At 38.8% G+C, this 11,271-nt stretch overlaps 1 pseudogene; it reads right to left on the reverse strand.

Moving 5' to 3' along the window:
- Window positions 1-1,157: 1,157 nt before the first annotated feature.
- On the reverse strand, window positions 1,158-2,842 carry LOC112628025 (annotated as a pseudogene).
- Between the last annotated feature and the right edge of the window lie 8,429 nt (window positions 2,843-11,271).

The following is an 11,271-nucleotide window of genomic DNA, read 5'->3' on the forward strand; positions in this document are numbered from 1 at the left end:
CTCATCAATGGAGAAAAAGCACTTTTTTCTTCAGGCAACAGCACATTAACAGCACTGAATAAAAAATATGGCAAATTCAATGGTTGTCAGCATTGCTTTAGTAATTTCGAGACTATAAATAAAACGATAACCATAAATAAAAAAGTTTACTAATATCTTCTTTTCAGGAGAGTGCTACATTCTGAAGGTTTCTTGTTATTCTATTGAATAGCAAGGACTTCCAAACTGAAATGTCTTAAGGCTGAAAATTAGTTATGTTCCTCAGATTTTAGCCTTATTAATGAAATTCCAAAAGTATAGATTCAATTTGTCTTGAAATTATAAATTTCTAACAGATATTTTTCAAAATACATGCCTTTAAACAACTTAAATGAGAAAATCATTCATTCTTAATAATACCTGACAGTTCGTCCCTTGCTTCCCAGAAGTCAAACGTGAATTCAAAAATTAGGTCTTCCTGTTCACAAAATAGGTTTTCCTGTTCAAAAAATAAAGTTTCTGCCCTTTTAAAAACTTGTTAGGATTTCATGTGCCAAAATGTTGAAAACTGCACATATTCAAACATAGTTCCCATAGGAACACATACTCCTCACCTCTCACACCTTTGAAGACACAGGCAACAGGCAATATAAATGTTCCCTTCTTTCCAGCTGATGTTAAATGGTTCAGTTTGCTTCATGGGATTATTGGAATACAGGGTTAAATTTTCATTTTCCATTACTCTATCTAGTAAAATTGAACTTAAATTAGGTAGAATACTACCAGAAGAATTACACGGTGATTAGTAAACTGGCCTAAAATAATCAGGCTTTTTATTTATAATTCCCTTTTTAAAGTTGTCATTTGACAATTGCTTCAATCTTCAGGCAAAAGAAAATGAGGTGCCATGCTATATTAATTAAAATATTCCACAATAAAAGAAAATGCAAACCCTGAAAATAACTTCGGTGCTACAGACATTTAAAAAGTTACAATTGTTAAAACTCTGAATAAAAAGATCTTGAGAACAGGTACATTTCAAAACAATATTTTACACACTGGAAAAAAGTATTTTTCAAATAACATGATATATGGTTTACATACTTCAGTCTCTTAGTTGTTGTTGTTGTTGTTTTTTCTGCAACACTGTTTTGCATTAAAGTCTCTCATGTGGTTTACTAGATGGGTTTCTGACTCACTGTCCCAATCTTGGATCTCAGCCACACTGGGTTTAGCTGACAGATGTCATGACCATCAAGACTGATAATTCCAGAAGCAGGGTCCTACAACCTCAGCAGGAGCGAAAGCACTCTTGATTTGCCAGAACCACCTGGGCCAACCAGTGCCCTGACAGATCCTGACGGAATGGAAAGGCTGAAATCCTGAAATACGGGCACCTCTGGGCGAGCCGGATAGGCAAAATGCACGTTCTTAAACTCCAAAGCACCCTGGAAGCTTTTCTCATTGAAGGTGACCCCCTCGTTAAAAGGCAGCTTGGGTTCTCTCTCCAGGAGCTCCCAGAGGCGGCCCCCGGCACCCAGTCCTTTCAATCAGCTCTGAGTAGAAAGAGCTCAGACTTCAATGCTTATTCCACCCCAGAAAGCATATATTAACCCAGAAAGCATACATTAGAAAGCAAGAGGGTTCACCCACGGTCACGTGGGCACTGCCCATCAGCAGCCCTCCTTTGTACAGGCCAGAAAGCACAATCAGGTTTCCGCAGAGCCTAGCTGCTCCAAAGAAGCCAGCCAGAGTAATGCCTCTTTCCTTGCTAACTGCATCACATGGTCCACTTTGCTGGCATATATCTCTATTTCAGTCATTTCTTTCCCAAAACCTCAAACAGTTCTTACACTGCCAATACATTCCTCAGCTAGCTGAGTGGCTTGTGCCAGGGAATCCTGGGTGACTTTGGTCAGTTTCCGTAGATATCGTCCATAAATTACAGCAATGATTGACACTGGAGGCACCGCTCCAAACAAAGGTGGGCAGATTAGGTGAGACAAAAACCATCATACTGATGCCTACAGAAGCCTGGGCCCCGGCCCTGAGCCCATCTGAGAGGTTTTCAGTCACTGAGCGCCCCAGGAGCGCAGTGTCTGATGAGAGGCGGTTAATCAATTCTCCTGTGCGAGTCTTGTCAAAGAAAGCAACCCTGCCTCCGAAGGGAGGAGAAGAATGAAGTTCTCAGCCTGGAGTTTGCAAGAGGTAGACATGAATGGCATTGGCGGCAGCACCACACAGAAACACGCCACTGAGCCCAAGGCAGAGGCGGGTCAGGTTGTCGCGGCAGTCCACAGTGGGGCTGGTAGAGACGACATCGACGACCTGACCCGGGAAGAAGGGGGAAGACATGGAGCTAACACGACATCGTGAGAAATCCAACCGCAGCTGCCAGCCTCGGGCGCTCAGCTTACACCAGCCCCAGGAGCTTCGTGGCCCCAGAGAGTCAGACCGCCGCGGATCGCAGCCGCGTCTCGTCCCCGGGAGGCGCCTCCGGCCGGTGCCGCAAGGCCTCTTTTCCCGCCCAGGCAGTGGCGGTGGGACCTGGGAACCCCGCGCGGGGGCGCCAAGGAGCGCCCGGCCCGGCTCAAGAGCCCGGCACCTGCAGCTGCTCGCCCGAGCCGACAGCCCCAGGAGCCGCGCCAGCCCCGCGCCGCCCCGCGAGCCGCCCTACCCCGCCCCAACAGCAGCTGCGGCGCGCGGCTCCAACCCCCGGAGCAGCGCCGTCCCCGCGCCCTATAGCGGCGCCGGCCTCAGGCCAGTGAACTGCCGTAGGGACCCGGGGCGCGGCTGGCCCGGCCCACGCGCAGGATACCGGCAGGAGCCGCCTGGGCTCGGCGGGACCGTGGGGCCGGTACATCTTAAAGAACTAGAAAAGCAAGAATAAACCAGACCCAAAATAAGTATACAAGAAAGGAAAGAGTAAAGGTAAGAGCAGAAATTAATGAAATTGAAATGAAAAAAAAAAATCAACAAAATGTAAACTTCGTTTTTTAAAAAAGATAAACCAAACCACTAACCTTTAGCCACCCCCACACACACCCCCACACCCACACACACAGAAAAAGAAAAAAAAACTAAATAAAATCAGAAATGTAAAAGGGGACATTATCATTGATTCTGTAGAAATGCTAAGGGTCATTAGAGGCTAGTAGGAGCAACTACAGGCCAATACATTAGAAAATCTAGAATAAATGGATACTTTCCTAGACACATCCAATCTAGCAAGAATGAACCATGAAGAGTTCCAAAACCTGAAAAGACCAATAAGTAATGAGATGGAAACAAAACATCTCCTAGGAAAGGCCGGGCGCGGTGGCGCCCGCCTGTAATCCCAGCACTTTGGGAGGCGGAGGCCCGTGGATCACGAGTCAGGAGATCGCGAACATCCTGGCTAACAAGGTGAAACCCCGTCTCTACTAAAATACAAAAAAAATTAGCCGGGCGCGGTGGCGGGCGCCTGTAGTCCCAGCTACTCGGGAGGCTGAGGCAGGAGAATGGCGCGAACCCGGGAGGCGGAGTTTGCAGTGAGCCGAGATGGTGCCACTGCACTCCAGCCTGGGGGACAGAGTGAAGACTCCGCCTCAAAAAAAAAAAAAAAAAAAAAAAATTAGCTCGGCATGGTGGCGGCGCTTGTAGTCCCAGCTACACGGGAGTCTGAGGCAAGAGAATGGCGTGAACCCGGGAGGCAGAGCTTGCAGTGAGCCGAGATCGCGCCACTGCACTTCAGCCTGGGCGACAGAGTGAGACCCCGTCTCAAAAAACAAAAAACAAAAAAAATTATATATATATATACATACATATATATATATATATATAGGCTATACAAAATCTGTGTGATTCTAAATTAAAAAGAACAAAGAAATAAGAAAGGTGTTCTTCAAAATCCTATCAAGTGATGAAGTGTTAAATGTTAGGTTAAGAGATCCCTTCATTGGTATTATTTTCCCTTAATGTTTTACTATAACATCTGTTGACATATTTAAAAGTTTATATTGTACAACTAATGATTTAAATCTGTCTACCATGTACATTGACAGAGCATAATTTGTTTAATCATCCATCTACTACTGTTGGACCTTGAAGTGATCCTCCCTTTTTTATTATCCTGAGAGATACATCATAGTTATTTCAAAAGATTTTTACTCTATTTTAATTTATTATGTTCCTGTGTTAAGCCAAGGTTTTCGAGAAATTAAATTATACCAGCTTTACTCTAGTAACTAAATGGATTAATTCATTCAGTGAAGAGAGTTCTCTTATACAGACTGAATAATTGAAGAATTTATAGAAAGAACACTGTCTTTGCATTCAGACTGGACTTTAAGCTCAACCTTTCCCTGGCACTATAACATTAGGAATTATGACATAATATTCAAATATTGTGCCCTAATCTGCAAAATAAGAGATAAAATAATCTATCTTTGACTTGTAGGAAGCATTAAATAACACAACTTACATAATTATCTAATAAGAATTCTAGAACGTAACAAACAAGCCATCATAGTCTTTTTCTATCCTACCAAAGGTAAGAAAAATGACATCGTAGGGCCTAGTCGTCATACACAACACACTTGAAACTCCAGGTTTACTATTCTGGTATTACAGCAATTAATTCTCTGAAACTAAATTGCTTTCCTGTTTTCTGAATTCTCTCCAAACTTCTCTTAGTTTCAATGTTAGAAAAATATGATTTCCTCCCCTTGGAATAGAATCACTGAAGACAATTTTATACCATACCCATTAAATGTTGTTTTTTAATTGCACATAACTCCCTGACAAAATCTGAATCCCTGAATCATAGATTTCACACCATAACCTTCCCTTAAGGCTCATTAGCATATGCATCAAAAAACGAATGAACTATTTCCTAATGTCCACTTCTAAACTGATTAATATTTCAAAAAGTCAATTTTCATTTTACCTTTTATGTCACATATTCATGAGAATTTTTCACATATATATTTAAAATTTTGTAGAGTATATTCAGTATATGTTTCAAAATGTCTTTGGGCCATATGTATTTTGTGCTAAAGTTTCTCTTTATAAAAAAAAAAAAAGCAGGAGATGAGAGTTTTTATGTGTGGGAAATGAATTCAATTATTATTTTCTAAGGGAGATTAGAGAGGAAAATACATTTTCCAGTTAATTCTGTGACCAACAAAAGTAAGCAATATAGCTGAGAAATTCATCTGAGCTGACAGTTGATTATATATATAATTTTTCTCTAACAGACCCACAACCAATGAGCCAGTTATAGTTTCACCAAGTCAAATGTCAGCCAGAGGACTTACAGTTTTGACACTTGGCAAGGCAAAGCAAAGAAAATGTGAAGGATCCTCATTTACTTGCTAGCCTGAAAACTTAGTGTCAAAAAAGCACTATTCATCATTGGCTGTCAAATACAGGATAGTTCTCTGTCACTGGAAACTTCTGCAGGAAGGATAATTACTACGATTAAATGGCAGTGGATTTAAAATATTTCAGTAGTGGTTAAAATAACTGTTGAATACTGATGGTATAATATCAAATCAAAGGTGCAAAACTGTCCACTAATTATCCGGAGTATAAAATATCTGATCACAGCCACAGAAATTGATGAGGCCTTAATCATGCTTTTTGGAAATACAGTAAAGAAGATAATCATTTTTCTACCTTAAAAAAATAAATTTTCGACCATGTCCTTCAAGGAATACAGTTTGTATTGTTGAAAATTAGCTCTGGTTATGTAATTTCCTCTAGCTGTTGCTTTCAATTTATTTATCTCTATTTTCTGATTATTCCTCTAACACAAAGATACTGAGGGCTTTCTCTGTGTTAGGCAGCAGCTGCAAAACTAAGCCCTGGAATACAGAGATGTGAAACAATGCTAAAACTGGCTCAGAAACAGTTCATTGCCTCATGAATTTTTAGCTTAGTCCTATTCCCATAAACGTTTCTATGTGAGTGGCGGGGATTGGGGGGTACCTCACTCTCCCCTAGGGACAGGCCATGTCCTAAGCAGTAGTTTGAAGGTATCACTTTGGAGAATTTAGGTCTGGAGACTGTAGAAATCAGCGAGGTTTCAAAGAATCATGATTACATTGCAAAGTCACACGGGCAGGAGTAGATAAGAAGTAATATGTTGTATTTCCTCTTTTGTAGTGTGAGTTAGTTGATCTCAATGTCCACTGTGTTTTCTCTATCTTTGAACTATGCATAACAGTGTAGATAGTAAAGAGCTATCAAGAGACCATGAGATTTCAAATAAACAGGTAAGGGCATACTCCAGGAAATTGTAAAAGAACTAATTAGAGTCCACCATGTGTTCAGTGTCAGTTCAAAGACACAGAGAGATAGGTGCTCAACAGATGGAATATGTTAGAACCCATAAAAATGACCAAGATGGGAGGGCACAAAATCAGCAGAGCTATAATCAATAACCAATGAATTGGTACTCTCTTCTGTCTTTCCCACTGTATTTGGGCCTTTGTAGGTTACTCAATCATGTTTGAAGTGATAAAAAACCGTTATTCATTCTCAAGGCAAAAGAATTATATATGCTTTTGGGAAAAAGGAGGATAAGGGAAGGTTTTTAAACTTTTATAATGGGCCATACTACGTGTAGTACACAAGTCTAAAATTCATTGTTTTTCCTAGAAACAGATCTTAAACTGGCTAGAAGTAATAGATAATGTGGTTCATCAGAGCTGTATACTCTTAAATTCAGATTTTCTGAATCCATCTCACATTATCCTAGTCCCACAAGATAACTGCAAAAATGTCTTGTTGCCAAATACATTCAACAGTGAACTATACAGTTGCCTCCAAGAAATTCACTGCACATTGGTCTGTTCGTTGTTTAAGAAATCTTGGAGTTAAAAACAAACAAAAATGTACCTAGTATGTTTTAAGATATAGCATCTCCAAGATTATTTGAAACGTACTTTCCTTGTTGTTTCTCTGAATATCTCTCAAAAGAACTGTTGGAAAATATTGCTTCCCATGATTGATCTTCCATTTGGCTGACCTGCATTTACACCTGTTCCTATTTTGTGTAGGTGATCAATCCATTTGTCAAGAGCGCTTTCATAATCATGCATTAAAATGCACAAGATTGTCATTCCTCAAAAATGCTACTGTTATCACCTGTAATTAAGTCTACCAAATTGACACTAGAAAACAAACACAGGGAGAACAATGGGTAGTTGTTAGATCATTTAGCAATCAGAGGTAAAAATTAGTAGCAGAAATGAAATTACTGTCATTTCTCAAATTATTTTTCAAAGGACAATGTTGCCTTATTAACTAATATTTGATTGGGGACATTTACAACCATTAATCTAGAAAAGAAATTCTTCTACTGCAGTGCACTTCCTCTACATACGTGTGTGAATGAGTGTCCATTTTCTTTAAAGTTCCAAGTTACTTATTCATTCATTAGGTAATCTTTTCACATGGAACAAAATTTTTGTGGTAATTTATGATAGTTGGAAAAAAAAGATTTGGGGTGATTATAACTCTATTTAGATATTTCTGCCTACATCTATATCATATAAAAAAAAAAAAGTAAAATCTGTTGACTCTCACAACTTACTAGCCAAATCTTAGATGCTGGTTGAAAATGAAGATACCTGGGTTAGTTCCCAAAAACTATGATTAATTTGGTTGGGAGTAAGAGCTAGAAATCTATTCTTAATAAACTCTAGTGAATCTGATATTAGTTGGTGTGGGAAGCAGGCTTAGAGAATATCAATCTATTGCAAAAAGCGCACTTCTCTTTGGACACCTGAAAAAAAGAGCATGCATTAAATGCCTTCAAACTCTATCAAGAATACTTCCATAAAATGGTTCCAAAAATATATTGATATAGCATATACAATTTTGATAACTTCCAGGGTAATGCAGATAATGTTTTTAAATGAGTTCATTTGTTTTGGCTTTTCCTTCTCCCCATTTTTCACTATATATTGTGGATCTGCCACCTTTTAAAAAATAGATGACACTTCCACTTCCCCTCCCACTAATATACTCACAGCTCCTCTTTAGTGAAAATTCTATTGAATGTTCTTGTGCTCCAACAGAAAGGAAAAACACAGTAGCACTATTAATCGTACCACTATTAATTAGCTGCATTATGTGGTCTAACATTTTTCTTTATCATTCTGAAACTGGGTGTATCTGATACGTTGACACATTCATACAATTTGAAAGAGTCAGTTGAAGTCACAAGGACCCAATATTAGCACTTTTTCAGTGAATGCAGGCAAATCAGTTATTCCATCATAAAATCGTATTTTGCTCTTCTGTTAATATCATATTTATAAAAGTGTCATGAGGATGCCAAATGCTGAAAATGGAGATGGTCTAGTAACTAGAAATCCCCACCCCAGGGAGCACACGTACATATCTCCCCACATCCTAATCCTGTCATGTGTTTTGGACACAGACATTAGAACTTCATGAGGTTTTAACTGTTGATTCTTTCCCAAGCATCATCAAGTTATGATTTAGACAATGTGTGACTGAAATTCATTCATTCATCATGCATAGGCACAGTCACATAAATATTGCACAAAATATATCCCTAACTGAAACGAAGAGGTACAAAAACATATTTCACTCTTCGTAAAGAAGTTTGTGAGGAAATATACCTGTGATTGTATAGACACGTTTCCTGATAATACACTGACATTCACAAACAGTAGATTGCACTGCAGTTTGTAAACATTTTAAGTTGCATAAACTTCTCCTTGATTTTCAAAGCTAGTATAATACTGTCTACTAAAACTCCTTTTTGTTTCAACTAAGTACTCTCACATATATTAGTTTATAATAATGTTATTTTTTAAAAGTGTTTTCCATTCAAGGAAAAGAAGTAAATTCCTATGTCAGAGTAACCAAGGTGGTTGAAGAATAGGTATTAGCCAGAGAGGCTAATACCTGATTAAAGGCTAATACCTGATTAAAGGCTAATACCTCTCTGGCTAATACCTGGCTAATACTCTGGCTAATACCTGATTAAAGGTGATTAAAACAGGTAACATGAACTCTGACTTTAAAATATATTATAGATACAAATGCTCTAAGCTAGGAAAAGTTTTCCACATCCAGTCAATGATGCAAACCTTTCATTCCTCAGAAATAATCCCTTTTTAGGTCATCGAAAAAGAATACAACTGCTACAGCTCCTGATGCAATATCTTCATGAGCCCAGAGCACACACGAATCCTAAGGGAACTGCCATAGTACAGCGCTCATTCTTGGCACCGGAACAAATGAAACACACTGTATCCCGCACATTCCTGCCGGAGCAGGCCACTGTCCTCTTCNTGGAGACAAGGGGGAAAAGTAAAAGTGGAACATTTCTAGAATCTCACAAAAAGGAACAAACCAATGTTCTAAGTGCCCAATACGAGCAAATTAGAACCTTAAATAGAGGAAAGTCTTAATGCCTATCCTGGCATAGATTCAGCACCAAGTACAATGTCATTTTACTGGTTTACCTTTTTCATCCTCAAAAGTAGGGGCTATGAAAAAAAAAACACTAAAATTTCTTTAAGAGAACCTTCTACTTACAATCTAACTTACATAATCAAAACACTCTATTGAGGGTGAAAATTGAGTATTATAAGAAAATAATCACCTGTTTTGTGAGAAGTTTCATACATAATGCTCCTCCACCCAATACACACCTTAAAAAGAAAAAAGGAAACATACAAAATTATATCGAGAATTATTCCTGCTTAAACAATGTCTACTGTCATTACTAAGAAAGTACGCACACAGTAAAGATAAAAAGAGAACATGCAAGCATGAGCGTAATTGTTAGGGATATAGGACTATGGGCAACTTAAAAACTCTATTGGTATTACTCTCATGTAATTGCTCTGAAATTGTAGTCAATTGTTTGAAATGGCTCTTAGAACAAAATAGTTTGAAATTTTTATGATGTCAAAAACTAAGAAGTTAGCCCTAAATATTCCAAAGAATAGGGGCAGAAAAACCCATTCCCTTAAATGGCACTGGAGTTTTCTTTACAACTCAAACTTTCTCTCCCATCCTGTGATGGCCAAAAGTCTTTCCTCTGACAATGGCATTGACGTTACCCTACTGCATGGTTTCATGGTTAAAATTGTTTTTACTTATTCTGTCATGAGAATCCAATGGTTCAGACCGTGCAGCTCCTCTCTGGGAATCCTCAAGTCCTTTCTAGGTCTGAAGACTGTTTTCTGAACCAAAGACAGCTTCTGGGGATGTACCAAATCTCCCCGTAGAAAATTATTTAGATCAAGATGTTTTAACCTTTTAACTTTTTCTCAAACAAAATAATTTCATTTCTCCTTTACTGTTATTTTAAATTTCAAAATACACAGATAACATGCCTGAAATAAAATTAAGGGGATAACAATTTTAGAACACAAATTGTGGTAATTTTGAAGACACAAAAGCTAAGACCACTGATGAGGTCTATGTGGACACCAAGTCCACCACAACTTGTTCTGTCCACCGGGTCTCTGCCCACGCCTTTCCCTTGCCTGAGATTCCTTCTGCTTCCTACCCTTCCAAATGCTGCATTTCCCCCCAGAAGAGTTGCCATGACCACTCTAGCCTGCACATCTTCCATTCCAGCTAACCAAAGGCATCCTTGCATTGACTAAACCAAACTATTTTGTAGAGAAGGCATCTAAAAACTTCTACTATAGACCATTCACCTTAATAATTGTTATCGTGACATTATTCAATAACAAAATGAGGGAAAGAAGTCCTCCTCACTCCCTTATCCTGGAGAATCCAAGCCAGTGTCTTTCCCACTTGCTTTGCGCAAACCCTAGGACCTTTCAAAGTAACAGTCTAATGGAAAGGAAAGAAAATATAAAAGAAAAACTCTCCAAAAAATTAAACTTGGGCAAAGAATCATGGAATTAAAAATTTTTATTCTTTGTGTATTTGATTTCTGAAACATAGAAATCTATCTCCCACTCCTTAAATCTGCCACTGGGCTAAGAGAATATTGTATAGAATTTGCAATCACTGATTTAACAGAATTAGAACATCCAGGCACTCACTGAGATTTTGCTTCCACAATCACTCAAAGTCTAGTCATTAGTTAATGAGTTAACACCACGCTTGATCTTCACATTTTGGAAATGCTGACAGTAGACAGGGACTTGTTTTGGGAAAGGAAGTATACAGTAGACATTGCTACCCATTACCAGCCACCACCACCTTTCCTTTAAAGCACCCCTCTCTCCCTTTAAGGTTGCAGAGTCTCAGAAAGTGGGAAGAAAGTAAGTTTTTGCATTTTCA

The sequence above is a fragment of the Theropithecus gelada genome, chromosome 7a (assembly GCF_003255815.1).
Source record: "Theropithecus gelada isolate Dixy chromosome 7a, Tgel_1.0, whole genome shotgun sequence".
Classification (NCBI taxonomy): domain Eukaryota; kingdom Metazoa; phylum Chordata; class Mammalia; order Primates; family Cercopithecidae; genus Theropithecus; species Theropithecus gelada.